The sequence below is a fragment of the Phyllobates terribilis genome, unplaced genomic scaffold (assembly GCF_046119375.1).
Source record: "Phyllobates terribilis strain yellow unplaced genomic scaffold, ASM4611937v1 Scaffold_25__1_contigs__length_18738178, whole genome shotgun sequence".
NCBI lineage: Eukaryota > Metazoa > Chordata > Amphibia > Anura > Dendrobatidae > Phyllobates > Phyllobates terribilis.
In genome coordinates, this window is record NW_027362785.1 from 8,106,291 (window position 1) to 8,122,913 (window position 16,623).

Sequence of the window (16,623 nt, forward strand, 5' to 3'; positions counted from 1 at the left end):
GTGGTACTGTGCAGTGTATATATACAGGACAGGAGGAGTGGTACTGTGCAGTGTATATATACAGGACAGGAGGAGTGGTACTGTGCAGTGTATATATACAGGACAGGAGGAGTGGTACTGTGCAGTGTATATATACAGGACAGGAGGAGTGGTACTGTGCAGTGTATATATACAGGACAGGAGGAGTGGTACTGTGCAGTGTATATATACAGGACAGGAGGAGTGGTACTGTGCAGTGTATATATACAGGACAGGAGGAGTGGTACTGTGCAGTGTATATATACAGGACAGGAGGAGTGGTACTGTACAGTGTATATATACAGGACAGGAGGAGTGGTACTGTGCAGTGTATATATACAGGACAGGAGGAGTGGTACTGTGCAGTGTATATATACAGGAGGAGTGGTACTGTGCAGTGTATATATACAGGAGGAGTGGTGCTGTGCAGTGTATATATACAGGACAGGAGGAGTGGTACTGTGCAGTGTATATATACAGGAGGAGTGGTACTGTGCAGTGTATATATACAGGACAGGTGGAGTGGTGCTGTGCAGTGTATATATACAGGAGGAGTGGTACTGTGCAGTGTATATATACAGGACAGGAGGAGTGGTACTGTGCAGTGTATATATACAGGACAGGAGGAGGGGTACTGTGCAGTGTATATATACAGGAGGAGTGGTACTGTGCAGTGTATATATACAGGAGGAGTGGTACTGTGCAGTGTATATATACAGGAGGAGTGGTACTGTGCAGTGTATATATACAGGAGGAGTGGTGCTGTGCAGTGTATATATACAGGACAGGAGGAGTGGTACTGTGCAGTGTATATATACAGGAGGAGTGGTACTGTGCAGTGTATATATACAGGACAGGAGGAGTGGTACTGTGCAGTGTATATATACAGGACAGGAGGAGTGGTACTGTGCAGTGTATATATACAGGAGGAGTGGTACTGTGCAGTGTATATATACAGGAGGAGTGGTACTGTGCAGTGTATATATACAGGACAGGAGGAGTGGTACTGTGCAGTGTATATATACAGGAGGAGTGGTACTGTGCCGTGTATATATACAGGACAGGAGGAGTGGTACTGTGCAGTGTATATATACAGAACAGGAGGAGTGGTACTGTGCAGTGTATATATACAGGAGGAGCGGTACTGTGCAGTGTATATATACAGGAGGAGTGGTACTGTGCAGTGTATATATACAGGACAGGAGGAGTGGTACTGTGCAGTGTATATATACAGGACAGGAGGAGTGGTACTGTGCAGTGTATATATACAGGACAGGAGGAGTGGTACTGTGCAGTGTATATATACAGGAAGAGCGGTACTGTGCAGTGTATATATACAGGACAGGAGGAGTGGTACTGTGCAGTGTATATATACAGGACAGGAGGAGTGGTACTGTGCAGTGTATATATACAGGACAGGAGGAGTGGTACTGTGCAGTGTATATATACAGGACAGGAGGAGTGGTACTGTGCAGTGTATATATACAGGACAGGAGGAGTGGTACTGTGCAGTGTATATATACAGGACAGGAGGAGTGGTACTGTGCAGTGTATATATACAGGACAGGAGGAGTGGTACTGTGCAGTGTATATATACAGGACAGGAGAAGGGGTGCTGTGCAGTGTATATATACAGGACAGGAGGAGTGGTACTGTGCAGTGTATATATACAGGAGGAGTGGTACTGTGCAGTGTATATATACAGGACAGGAGGAGTGGTACTGTGCAGTGTATATATACAGGAGGAGTGGTACTGTGCAGTGTGTGTATACAGGACAGGAGGAGTGGTACTGTGCAGTGTATATATACAGGACAGGAGGAGTGGTACTGTGCAGTGTGTGTATACAGTGGTACTGTGCAGTGTATATATACAGGACAGGAGGAGTGGTACTGTGCAGTGTATATATACAGGACAGGAGGAGTGGTACTGTGCAGTGTATATATACAGGACAGGAGGAGTGGTACTGTGCAGTGTATATATACAGGACAGGAGGAGTGGTACTGTGCAGTGTATATATACAGGAGGAGTGGTACTGTGCAGTGTATATATACAGGACAGGAGGAGTGGTACTGTGCAGTGTATATATACAGGAGGAGTGGTACTGTGCAGTGTATATATACAGTACAGGAGGAGTGGTACTGTGCAGTGTATATATACAGGACAGGAGGAGTGGTACTGTGCAGTGTGTGTATACAGTGGTACTGTGCGTGATCCATCATTATAGATCCAGTTGTTTTCCCTGATATCTTGGCAGTTGCAGGATTCCTCCCCTGTCAATGGCTCCTTGTCTCTTCCTTTGTTACATTGTTTCCTTAGATAATAGGTCTTTGTCCTTGGGAGATTCTTCTTCTTCCTCTTCCTCTTCTTCTTCCTCTTCTTCTTCCTCTTCCTCCTCCTCCTCCTCCTCCTCCTCCGTCCCCGCACCGACAGCGCAGCCCACGAGTGACTGGAAACCCGGGAAGATCACGTTCTGGAGATGGTCCAGAATACTGACTCCCCCCGGTCCTGAGGTATTATACACAGGACATCTGTGCGCCGCACGCCCACCGGGGGGCACAATCTCTGCTTCGTGAAATACCCAAAGACTCATTGAACCATTATTCACCGTCTCCCCCATACCGTGCCGGGCTGGAGGGGGTCTTCTTACCTTTAGAGTTAGATTAGTGCATTTATCTGGGTTTGGGCCGGGGTTGCGCCCCAGATACATAGAAAAGAGATCTATGGGTGACATTTTACTAACCTTTGTGTTATGGCTCCTCACCTGATGGTGCTGCAAGGCTGAGTGTGTGTGGGGGTGCGTGGGGGCGGGCGCGGCAGGGCCAAGTGCGTGTGGGGACAGGCGCCCTGATGCGGCATTGCCGAATGTGTGTGTGGGTGCGTGTGGGGACAGGCGCCCTGGTGCGGCAAGGCTGAGTGTGTGGGGGTGTGTGGGGACGGGCTCCCTGGCGCAGCAGGACAGAGTGTGTGTGGGGGCGGGCGCCCTGGCGCGGCAGGGCCAAGTGTGTCTGGGGAGTGGCGCCCTGGTGCGACAGGGCCGAGTGTGTGTGGGGATGGATGCCCTGGTGCGGCAGGGCCAAGTGTGTGTGTGTGTGCGTGGGGACGGGCGCCCTAGCGCGGCAGGGCCAAGTGTGTGTGGGGACGGGCGCCCTGGCGCGGCAGGGCCAAGTGTGTGTGTGTGTGGGAACGGGCGCCCTGGCACGGCAGGGCCGAGTGTGTGTGTGTGTGGGGACGGGCGCCCGGGCGCGGCAGGGCCAAGTGCGTGTGTGTGTGGGGACGGGCACCCTGGCGCGGCAGGGCCGAGTGTGTGTGGGTGCGTGTGGGGACAGGCGCCCTGATGCGGCAAGGCTGAGTGTGTGGGGGTGTTTGGGGACGGGCTCCCTGGCGCAGCAGGGCAGAGTGTGTGTGGGGCAGGCGCCCTGGCGCGGCAGGGCCAAGTGTGTGTGTGTGTGTGTGTGTGGGGATGGACGCCCTGGCGCGGCAGGGCCAAGTGTGTGTGTGTGTGTGTGTGTGTGTGTGGGGACGGGTGCCCTGGCGCGGCAGGGCCAAGTGTGTGTGTGTGTGTGTGTGTGTGGGGACGGGTGCCCTGGCGCGGCAGGGCCAAGTGTGTGTGTGTGTGTGTGTGTGTGGGGACGGGCGCCCTGGCACGGCAGGGCCGAGTGTGTGTGTGGGGGGGGGACGGGCGCCCTGGCACGGCACGGCAGGGCCGAGTGTGTGTGGGGGGAGGACGGGCGCCCTGGCACGGCACGGCAGGGCCGAGTGTGTGTGGGGGGAGGACGGGCGCCCTGGCACGGCACGGCAGGGCCGAGTGTGTGTGGGGGGAGGACGGGCGTCCTGGCGCGGCAGGGCCGAGTGTGTGGTTGCGTGTGGGAACGGGCGCCCTGGCGCGGCAGGGCCGAGTGAGTGTGTGGGGACGGGCGCCCTGGCGCGGCAGGGCCGAGTGAGTGTGTTGGGACGGGCGCCCTGGCGCGGCAGGGCCGAGTGTGTGTGTGTGGGGACGGGCGCCCTGGTGCGGCAGGGCCGAGTGTGTGTGGGGATGGGCGCCCTGGTGCGGCAGGGCCGAGTGTGTGTGGGGACGGGCGCCCTGGTGCGGCAGGGCCGAGTGTGTCTCGGGACGTGCGCCCTGGTGCGGCTGGGCCGAGTGTGTGTGTGTGGGGACGGGCGCCCTGTCGCGGTAGGGCCGTGTGTGTGTGTCTGGGGACGGGCGCCCTGGCGTGGCAGGGCCGTGTGTGTGTGTCTGGGGACGGGCGCCCTGGCGCAGCAGGGCCGTGTGTGTGTGTCTCTGGGGACGGGCGCCCTGATGCGGCAAGGCTGAGTGTGTGGGGGTGTTTGGGGACGGGCTCCCTGGCGCAGCAGGGCAGAGTGTGTGTGGGGGCGGGCACCCTGGCGCGGCAGGGTCGTGTGTGTGTGTGTCTGGGGACGGGCGCCCTGGCGTGGCAGGGCCGTGCGTGTGTGTCTGGGGATGGGCGCCCTGGCGCAGCAGGGCCGTGTGTGTGTGTCTCTGGGGACGGGCGCCCTGGCGTGGCAGGGCCGTGTGTGTGTGTCTGGGGACGGGCGCCCTGGTGCGGCAGGGCCGAGTGTGTCTGGGGACGGGTGCCCTGGTGCGGCAGGGCCGAGTGTGTGTCTGGGGACGGGCGCCCTGGTGCGGCAGGGCCGAGTGTCTCTGGGGACGGGCGCCCTGGCGTGGCAGGGCCGTGTGTGTGTGTCTGGGGACGGGCGCCCTGGTGCGGCAGGGCCGAGTGTGTCTGGGGACGGGTGCCCTGGTGCGGCAGGGCCGAGTGTGTGTCTGGGGACGGGTGCCCTGGTGCGGCAGGGCTATGTGTGTGTGTGTGGGGACGGGCGCCCTGGCGCGGCAGGGCCGAGTGTGTGTCTGGGGACGGGCGCCCTGGCGTGGCAGGGCCGTGTGTGTGTGTCTGGGGACGGGCGCCCTGGTGCGGCAGGGCCGAGTGTGTCTGGGGACGGGTGCCCTGGCGCGGCAGGGCCGAGTGTGTGTCTGGGGACGGGCGCCCTGGCGCAGCAGGTTACCTAATGTACAGGAGACCTGAGGGAGGAGACCCCGAGCTCGGTGCTGCCGATAGGACAGGAGGTAACGACTTGTAAAACCAAAGTTGGAGGGTCCTTTAGTCATTTCTTGATTGGTTGATGATGTGATTGGGGAGGAGTCACCCGGCTCCGCCCCTGAGGAGTCTGATTGCAGCGTTGGTCGTCTTTCCTGCTTATTGACGGGTCTGCGGTCTTGTCGGTGATGACAATCTGCCGCCATTAATCTGCTCATTATCCATCCATAAGCGGTGATCAGCCGGGGGACGGGCATCATCAGGGGGCCGAGAGCTCGGATACATTCCTGGCCGGATGAGATACTGCTCTGGTGATAGGAAGCCATGAGGAGCAGACAGGGGAATGTGGATACAGCGGTGTATCTAATCCTATCGCGTGTGATACGATCTGCTCAGCATAGGATGAGCTACATAGCTCAGCTAGTCTCATGTCTGCTGAGAAGCCGTATCACAGCCCATATTCTTGTACATGGGATTAGATACTCAGCAGACAGTATCACACTCTTAGCAGACGATGTCAGATTAGGGGATTGGATACACAGCTCATCAAATGTGATAATGTATCTCAGCCTATCATGTGGGATATCATCAGCTGAGCTGTGTATCTAATTCTACAATGTGGGATACATTTGTTCAACTAATGCATCTAAGCTTATCGTATGTTGCTGAGCTATGTATCTAATTCTACCATGTGTGGTACGATCTGGTGAGCTGCTGTATCTCAGCCTATAACAGGATACCATCAAGGAGTGTACCCAATCCTATGCTATAGGATGAGATGCAGCAGTTCGACTGGTGGTACCCTATCAGCACCGGTGTATCTAAGCCCAATGTGTGATACCATCAGTTGTCCAGTGTATCTGATCCTGCTGTGTATCTAAGCCTCCCAGTATTCGGAGCCGTGTCTTGTTCCGCTCTCGTTGGCGTTTGTTTTGGCCGCCACGTTTCTCGTGTTTGCGCCACGATCGGGTTCACGGCGCAGTTTAACCCTCCGGGCGCCGCTCGCCCCGTCGGTGACTCGTGGGATGGAGCGATGATCCCCCCCCCCGTGAGGCGCGTGAGTCATCAGTGCAGCTTCAGGACACGGCAGGGCGAGCCGGCTGCTTACAAGCTGCTTGGAAAAAGTTCAAAAAGTTTGGCACGAAAGTTAGTGGTGTGTGGAATAAAGGAGCTGGAATGACACATTGTAACAGAAACCTCACATGAAAGGGAAGATGCTGAAAGTGGTAACCCCTCTCCTAATGCGGACAAGCCTCCCAAAGGCAGGCGCCCCGGCGGGGTGGAGCCGAGTGTGTCGGCAGGCGCCCCGGCGGGGCGGAGCCGAGTGTGTCGTCGTGTGTTCTTGTACATAGGGGACAGTATTATAGTAGTTATATTCTTGTACATAGGGAGCAGTATTATAGTAGTTATATTCTTGTATATAGGGGGCAGTATTATAGTAGTTATATTCCTGTACATAGGGGGCTGTATTATAGTAGTTATATTCTTGTATATAGGGAGCAGTATTATAGTAGTTATATTCTTGTACATAGGGGACAGTATTATAGTAGTTATATTCTTGTACATAGGGGCAGTATTATAGTAGTTATATTCTTGTATATAGGAGCAGTATTATCATAGTTATATTCTTCTACATAGGGGGCAGTATTATAGTAGTTATATTCTTGTACATAGGGGCAGTATTATAGTAGTTATATTCTTGTATATAGGAGCAGTATTATCATAGTTATATTCTTCTACATAGGGGGCAGTATTATAGTAGTTATATTCTTGTACATAGGGTGCAGTATTATAGTAGTTATATTCTTGTATATAGGAGCAGTATTATCATAGTTATATTCTTCTACATAGGGGGCAGTATTATAGTAGTTATATTCTTGTACATAGGGGCAGTATTATAGTAGTTATATTCTTGTATATAGGAGCAGTATTATCATAGTTATATTCTTCTACATAGGGGGCAGTATCATAGTAGTTATATTCTTGTACATAGGGAGCAGTATTATAGTAGTTATATTCTTGTACATAGGGGCAGTATTATAGTAGTTATATTCTTGTACATAGGGTGCAGTATTATAGTAGTTATATTCTTGTACATAGGGGCAGTATTATAGTAGTTATATTCTTGTACATAGGGTGCAGTATTATAGTAGTTATATTCTTGTACATAGGGAGCAGTATTATAGTAGTTATATTCTTGTACATAAGGGGCAGTATTATAGTAGTTATGTTCTTGTACATAGGGGCAGTATTATAGTAGTTATATTCTTGTACATAGGGGCAGTATTATAGTAGTTATATTCTTGTACATAGGGAGCAGTATTATAGTAGTTATATTCTTGTATATAGGGGGCAGTATTATAGTAGTTATATTCCTGTACATAGGGGGCTGTATTATAGTAGTTATATTCTTGTATATAGGGAGCAGTATTATAGTAGTTATATTCTTGTACATAGGGGACAGTATTATAGTAGTTATATTCTTGTATATAGGAGCAGTATTATCATAGTTATATTCTTCTACATAGGGGGCAGTATTATAGTAGTTATATTCTTGTACATAGGAGCAGTATTATAGTAGTTATATTCTTGTACATAGGGGCAGTATTATAGTAGTTATATTCCTGTACATAGGAGCAGTATTATAGTAGTTATATTCTTGTACATAGGGGCAGTATTATAGTAGTTATATTCTTGTACATAGGGGCAGTATTATAGTAGTTATATTCTTGTACATAGGGGCAGTATTATAGTAGTTATATTCCTGTACATAGGAGCAGTATTATAGTAGTTATATCTTGTATATAGGGGCAGTATTATAGTAGTTCTATTCTTGTACATAGGGAGCAGTATTATAGTAGTTATATTCTTGTACATAGGGGCAGTATTATAGTAGTTATATTCTTGTACATAGGGGCAGTATTATAGTAGTTATATTCTTGTACATAGGAAGCAGTATTATAGTAGTTATATTCTTGTATATAGGAGCAGTATTATAGTAGTTATATTCTTGTACATAGGAAGCAGTATTATAGTAGTTATATTCTTGTATATAGGGGCAGTATTATAGTAGTTATATTCTTGTTCATAGGGGGCAGTATTATAGTAGTTATATTCTTGTATATAGGAGCAGTATTATCATAGTTATATTCTTCTACATAGGGGGCAGTATTATAGTAGTTATATTCTTGTACATAGGAGCAGTATTATAGTAGTTATATTCTTGTACATAGGGGCAGTATTATAGTAGTTATATTCTTGTACATAGGGGCAGTATTATAGTAGTTATATTCTTGTACATAGGGGCAGTATTATAGTAGTTATATTCTTGTACATAGGGGCAGTATTATAGTAGTTATATTCTTGTACATAGGGGCAGTATTATAGTAGTTATATTCTTGTACATAGGGGCAGTATTATAGTAGTTATATTCTTGTATATAGGGGCAGTATTATAGTAGTTATATTCTTGTACATAGGGGCAGTATTATAGTAGTTATATTCTTGTATATAGGAGCAGTATTATAGTAGTTATATTCTTGTACATAGGGGCAGTATTATAGTAGTTATATTCTTGTACATAGGGGCAGTATTATAGTAGTTATATTCTTGTACATAGGAAGCAGTATTATAGTAGTTATATTCTTGTATATAGGAGCAGTATTATAGTAGTTATATTCTTGTACATAGGAAGCAGTATTATAGTAGTTATATTCTTGTATATAGGGGCAGTATTATAGTAGTTATATTCTTGTTCATAGGGGGCAGTATTATAGTAGTTATATTCTTGTATATAGGAGCAGTATTATCATAGTTATATTCTTCTACATAGGGGGCAGTATTATAGTAGTTATATTCTTGTACATAGGAGCAGTATTATAGTAGTTATATTCTTGTACATAGGGGCAGTATTATAGTAGTTATATTCTTGTACATAGGGGCAGTATTATAGTAGTTATATTCTTGTACATAGGGGCAGTATTATAGTAGTTATATTCTTGTACATAGGGGCAGTATTATAGTAGTTATATTCTTGTACATAGGGGGCAGTATTATAGTAGTTATATTCTTGTACATAGGGGCAGTATTATAGTAGTTATATTCTTGTACATAGGGGCAGTATTATAGTAGTTATATTCTTGTACATAGGAGCAGTATTATAGTAGTTATATTCTTGTACATAGGGGGCAGTATTATAGTAGTTATATTCTTGTACATAGGGGCAGTATTATAGTAGTTATATTCTTGTACATAGGGGCAGTATTATAGTAGTTATATTCTTGTACATAGGGGCAGTATTATAGTAGTTATATTCTTGTATATAGGAGCAGTATTATAGTAGTTATATTCTTGTACATAGGGAGCAGTATTACAGTAGTTATATTCTTGTACATAGGGGCAGTATTATAGTAGTTATATTCTTGTACATAGGAGCAGTATTATAGTAGTTATATTCTTGTACATAGGGGCAGTATTATAGTAGTTATATTCTTGTACATAGGGGGCAGTATTATAGTAGTTATATTCTTGTACATAGGGGGCAGTATTATAGTAGTTATATTCTTGTACATAGGAGCAGTATTATAGTAGTTATATTCTTGTACATAGGAGCAGTATTATAGTAGTTATATTCTTGTACATAGGAGCAGTATTATAGTAGTTATATTCTTGTATATAGGAGCAGTATTATAGTAGTTATATTCTTGTACATAGGGGCAGTATTATAGTAGTTATATTCTTGTACATAGGAGCAGTATTATAGTAGTTATATTCTTGTACATAGGGGCAGTATTATAGTAGTTATATTCTTGTACATAGGGGGCAGTATTATAGTAGTTATATTCTTGTACATAGGGGGCAGTATTATAGTAGTTATATTCTTGTACATAGGAGCAGTATTATAGTAGTTATATTCTTGTACATAGGAGCAGTATTATAGTAGTTATATTCTTGTACATAGGAGCAGTATTATAGTAGTTATATTCTTGTATATAGGAGCAGTATTATCGTAGTTATATTCTTCTACATAGGGGGCAGTATTATAGTAGTTATATTCTTGTACATAGGAGCAGTATTATAGTAGTTATATTCTTGTACATAGGGGCAGTATTATAGTAGTTATATTCCTGTACATAGGAGCAGTATTATAGTAGTTATATTCTTGTACATAGGGGCAGTATTATAGTAGTTATATTCTTGTACATAGGGGCAGTATTATAGTAGTTATATTCTTGTACATAGGGGCAGTATTATAGTAGTTATATTCCTGTACATAGGAGCAGTATTATAGTAGTTATATTCCTGTACATAGGAGCAGTATTATAGTAGTTATATCTTGTATATAGGGGCAGTATTATAGTAGTTCTATTCTTGTACATAGGGAGCAGTATTATAGTAGTTATATTCTTGTACATAGGGGCAGTATTATAGTAGTTATATTCTTGTACATAGGGGCAGTATTATAGTAGTTATATTCTTGTACATAGGAAGCAGTATTATAGTAGTTATATTCTTGTATATAGGAGCAGTATTATAGTAGTTATATTCTTGTACATAGGAAGCAGTATTATAGTAGTTATATTCTTGTATATAGGGGCAGTATTATAGTAGTTATATTCTTGTTCATAGGGGGCAGTATTATAGTAGTTATATTCTTGTATATAGGAGCAGTATTATCATAGTTATATTCTTCTACATAGGGGGCAGTATTATAGTAGTTATATTCTTGTACATAGGAGCAGTATTATAGTAGTTATATTCTTGTACATAGGGGCAGTATTATAGTAGTTATATTCTTGTACATAGGGGCAGTATTATAGTAGTTATATTCTTGTACATAGGGGCAGTATTATAGTAGTTATATTCTTGTACATAGGGGCAGTATTATAGTAGTTATATTCTTGTACATAGGGGCAGTATTATAGTAGTTATATTCTTGTACATAGGGGCAGTATTATAGTAGTTATATTCTTGTATATAGGGGCAGTATTATAGTAGTTATATTCTTGTACATAGGGGCAGTATTATAGTAGTTATATTCTTGTATATAGGAGCAGTATTATAGTAGTTATATTCTTGTACATAGGGGCAGTATTATAGTAGTTATATTCTTGTACATAGGGGCAGTATTATAGTAGTTATATTCTTGTACATAGGAAGCAGTATTATAGTAGTTATATTCTTGTATATAGGAGCAGTATTATAGTAGTTATATTCTTGTACATAGGAAGCAGTATTATAGTAGTTATATTCTTGTATATAGGGGCAGTATTATAGTAGTTATATTCTTGTTCATAGGGGGCAGTATTATAGTAGTTATATTCTTGTATATAGGAGCAGTATTATCATAGTTATATTCTTCTACATAGGGGGCAGTATTATAGTAGTTATATTCTTGTACATAGGAGCAGTATTATAGTAGTTATATTCTTGTACATAGGGGCAGTATTATAGTAGTTATATTCTTGTACATAGGGGCAGTATTATAGTAGTTATATTCTTGTACATAGGGGCAGTATTATAGTAGTTATATTCTTGTACATAGGGGCAGTATTATAGTAGTTATATTCTTGTAAATAGGGGGCAGTATTATAGTAGTTATATTCTTGTACATAGGGGCCGTATTATAGTAGTTATATTCTTGTACATAGGGGCAGTATTATAGTAGTTATATTCTTGTACATAGGAGCAGTATTATAGTAGTTATATTCTTGTACATAGGAGCAGTATTATAGTAGTTATATTCTTGTACATAGGGGGCAGTATTATAGTAGTTATATTCTTGTACATAGGGGCAGTATTATAGTAGTTATATTCTTGTACATAGGGGCAGTATTATAGTAGTTATATTCTTGTACATAGGGGCAGTATTATAGTAGTTATATTCTTGTATATAGGAGCAGTATTATAGTAGTTATATTCTTGTACATAGGGGCAGTATTATAGTAGTTATATTCTTGTACATAGGGGCAGTATTATAGTAGTTATATTCTTGTATATAGGAGCAGTATTATAGTAGTTATATTCTTGTACATAGGGGCAGTATTATAGTAGTTATATTCTTGTACATAGGAGCAGTATTACAGTAGTTATATTCTTGTACATAGGGGCAGTATTATAGTAGTTATATTCTTGTACATAGGAGCAGTATTATAGTAGTTATATTCTTGTACATAGGGGCAGTATTATAGTAGTTATATTCTTGTACATAGGGGGCAGTATTATAGTAGTTATATTCTTGTACATAGGGGGCAGTATTATAGTAGTTATATTCTTGTACATAGGAGCAGTATTATAGTAGTTATATTCTTGTACATAGGAGCAGTATTATAGTAGTTATATTCTTGTACATAGGAGCAGTATTATAGTAGTTATATTCTTGTATATAGGAGCAGTATTATAGTAGTTATATTCTTGTACATAGGGGCAGTATTATAGTAGTTATATTCTTGTACATAGGGGCAGTATTATAGTAGTTATATTCTTGTACATAGGGGCAGTATTATAGTAGTTATATTCTTGTACATAGGGGCAGTATTATAGTAGTTATATTCTTGTACATAGGGGGCAGTATTATAGTAGTTATATTCTTGTATATAGGAGCAGTATTACAGTAGTTATATTCTTGTACATAGGGGCAGTATTATAGTAGTTATATTCTTGTACATAGGAGCAGTATTATAGTAGTTATATTCTTGTACATAGGGGCAGTATTATAGTAGTTATATTCTTGTACATAGGTGGCAGTATTACAGTAGTTATATTCTTGTACATAGGGGCAGTATTATAGTAGTTATATTCTTGTACATAGGAGCAGTATTATAGTAGTTATATTCTTGTACATAGGGGCAGTATTATAGTAGTTATATTCTTGTACATAGGGGCAGTATTATAGTAGTTATATTCTTGTACATAGGGGCAGTATTATAGTAGTTATATTCTTGTACATAGGGGCAGTATTATAGTAGTTATATTCTTGTATATAGGAGCAGTATTATAGTAGTTATATTCTTGTACATAGGGAGCAGTATTACAGTAGTTATATTCTTGTACATAGGGGCAGTATTATAGTAGTTATATTCTTGTACATAGGAGCAGTATTATAGTAGTTATATTCTTGTACATAGGTGGCAGTATTATAGTAGTTATATTCTTGTACATAGGTGGCAGTATTATAGTAGTTATATTCTTGTATATAGGAGCAGTATTATAGTAGTTATATTCTTGTATATAGGAGCAGTATTATAGTAGTTATATTCTTGTACATAGGTGGCAGTATTATAGTAGTTATATTCTTGTACATAGGAGCAGTATTATAGTAGTTATATTCTTGTATATAGGAGCAGTATTATAGTAGTTATATTCTTGTACATAGGGAGCAGTATTACAGTAGTTATATTCTTGTACATAGGGGCAGTATTATAGTAGTTATATTCTTGTACATAGGAGCAGTATTATAGTAGTTATATTCTTGTACATAGGTGGCAGTATTATAGTAGTTATATTCTTGTACATAGGTGGCAGTATTATAGTAGTTATATTCTTGTACATAGGGAGCAGTGTTATAGTAGTTATATTCTTGTATATAGGGGCAGTATTATAGTAGTTATATTCTTGTACATAGGGGCAGTATTATAGTAGTTATATTCTTGTACATAGGAGCAGTATTATAGTAGTTATATTCTTGTACATAGGGGCAGCATTATAGCCGTTATATTCTTATACATAGGGGGCAGTATTATAGTAGTTATATTCTTGTACATAGGGAGCAGTGTTATAGTAGTTATATTCTTGTACATAGGGGCAGTATTATAGTAGTTATATTCTTGTACATAGGAGCAGTATTATAGTAGTTATATTCTTGTACATAGGAGCAGTATTATAGCAGTTATATTCTTGTACATAGGGGCAGTATTATAGTAGTTATATTCTTGTATATAGGAGCAGTATTATAGTAGTTATATTCTTGTACATAGGAGCAGTATTATAGTAGTTATATTCTTGTCTATAGAGGGCAGTATTATAGTAGTTATATTCTTGTACATAGGGGGCAGTATTATAGTAGTTATATTCTTGTACATAGGGAGCAGTATTATAGTAGTTATATTCTTGTACATAGGAGCAGTATTATAGTAGTTATATTCTTGTACATAGGAGCAGTATTATAGTAGTTATATTCTTGTACATAGGAGCAGTATTATAGCAGTTATATTCTTGTACATAGGAGCAGTATTATAGTAGTTATATTCTTGTACATAGGAGCAGTATTATAGTAGTTATATTCTTGAACATATGAGCAGTATTATAGTAGTTATATTCTTGTACATAGGAGCAGTATTATAGTAGTTATATTCTTGTACATAGGAGCAGTATTATAGCAGTTATATTCTTGTACATAGGAGCAGTATTATAGCAGTTATATTCTTGTACATAGGAGCAGTATTATAGTAGTTATATTCTTGTACATAGGGGCAGTATTATAGTAGTTATATTCTTGTACATAGGAGCAGTATTATAGTAGTTATACTCTTGTACATAGGAGCAGTATTATAGTAGTAATATTCTTGTACATAGGAGCAGTATTATAGCAGTTATATTCTTGTACATAGGAGCAGTATTATAGTAGTTATATTCTTGTACATAGGAGCAGTATTATAGTAGTTATATTCTTGTACATAGGAGCAGTATTATAGTAGTAATATTCTTGTACATAGGAGCAGTATTATAGTAGTTATATTCTTGTACATAGGGGCAGTATTATAGTAGTTATATTCTTGTACATAGGGGGCAGTATTATAGTAGTTATATTCTTGTCTATAGGGGGCAGTATTATAGTAGTTATATTCTTGTACATAGGGGCAGTATTATAGTAGTTATAGTCTTGTACATAGGAGCAGTATTATAGTAGTAATATTCTTGTACATAGGAGCAGTATTATAGTAGTTATATTCTTGTACATAGGGGCAGTATTATAGTAGTTATATTCTTGTATATAGGGGGCAGTATTATAGTAGTTATATTCTTGTCCATAGGAGCAGTATTATAGCAGTTATATTCTTGTCCATAGGAGCAGTATTATAGTAGTTATATTCTTGTATATAGGGGCAGTATTATAGTATTCTTGTACATAGGAGCAGTATTATAGTAGTTATACTCTTGTACATAGGGGCAGTATTATAGTAGTTATATTCTTGTACATAGGAGCAGTATTATAGTAGTTATATTCTTGTACATAGGGGCAGTATTATAGTAGTTATATTCTTGTACATAGGGGCAGTATTATAGTAGTTATATTCTTGTATATAGGGGCAGTATTATAGTAGTTATATTCTTGTACATAGGAGCAGTATTATAGTAGTTATATTCTTGTACATAGGAGCAGTATTATAGTAGTTATATTCTTGTACATAGGGGGCAGTATTATAGTAGTTATATTCTTGTACATAGGGGGCAGTATTATAGTAGTTATATTCTTGTACATAGGGGGCAGTATTATAGTAGTTATATTCTTGTACATAGGGGGCAGTATTATAGTAGTTATATTCTTGTACATAGGAGCAGTATTATAGTAGTTATATTCTTGTACACAGGGGGCAGTATTATAGTAGTTATATTCTTGTACATAGGGGGCAGTATTATAGTAGTTATATTCTTGTACATAGGGGGCAGTGTTATAGTAGTTATATTCTTGTATATAGGGGCAGTATTATAGTAGTTATATTCTTGTACATAGGGGTCAGTATTATAGTAGTTATATTCTTGTACATAGGGGTCAGTATTATAGTAGTTATATTCTTGTACATAGGGGCAGTATTATAGTAGTTATATTCTTGTACATAGCGGGCTGTATTATAGTAGTTATAATCTTGTACATAGGAGCAGTATTATAGTAGTTATACTCTTGTACATAGGGGCAGTATTATAGTAGTTATATTCTTGTATATAGGGGGCAGTATTATAGTAGTTATATTCTTGTCCATAGGAGCAGTATTATAGCAGTTATATTCTTGTCCATAGGAGCAGTATTATAGTAGTTATATTCTTGTATATAGGGGCAGTATTATAGTATTCTTGTACATAGGAGCAGTATTATAGTAGTTATACTCTTGTACATAGGGGCAGTATTATAGTAGTTATATTCTTGTACATAGGAGCAGTATTATAGTAGTTATATTCTTGTACATAGGGGCAGTATTATAGTAGTTATATTCTTGTACATAGGGGCAGTATTATAGTAGTTATATTCTTGTATATAGGGGCAGTATTATAGTAGTTATATTCTTGTACATAGGAGCAGTATTATAGTAGTTATATTCTTGTACATAGGAGCAGTATTATAGTAGTTATATTCTTGTACATAGGGGGCAGTATTATAGTAGTTATATTCTTGTACATAGGGGGCAGTATTATAGTAGTTATATTCTTGTACATAGGGGGCAGTATTATAGTAGTTATATTCTTGTACATAGGGGGCAGTATTATAGTAGTTATATTCTTGTACATAGGAGCAGTATTATAGTAGTTATATTCTTGTACACAGGGGGCAGTATTA

At 40.8% G+C, this 16,623-nt stretch overlaps 1 protein-coding gene across 1 annotated transcript in view; it reads left to right on the top strand.

Annotated features, from left to right (window-relative positions):
• The first annotated feature begins 2,408 nt into the window (after window positions 1–2,408).
• LOC141176443 (growth arrest-specific protein 7-like) overlaps window positions 2,409–16,623 on the top strand; it is a 105,533-nt gene continuing 91,318 nt past the window's right edge. Inside the window, exon 1 of the mRNA XM_073660422.1 lies at window positions 2,409–2,529. The gene's annotated coding sequence lies outside the window, so the exon portion shown is untranslated. The remainder of the gene's footprint in view (window positions 2,530–16,623) is intronic.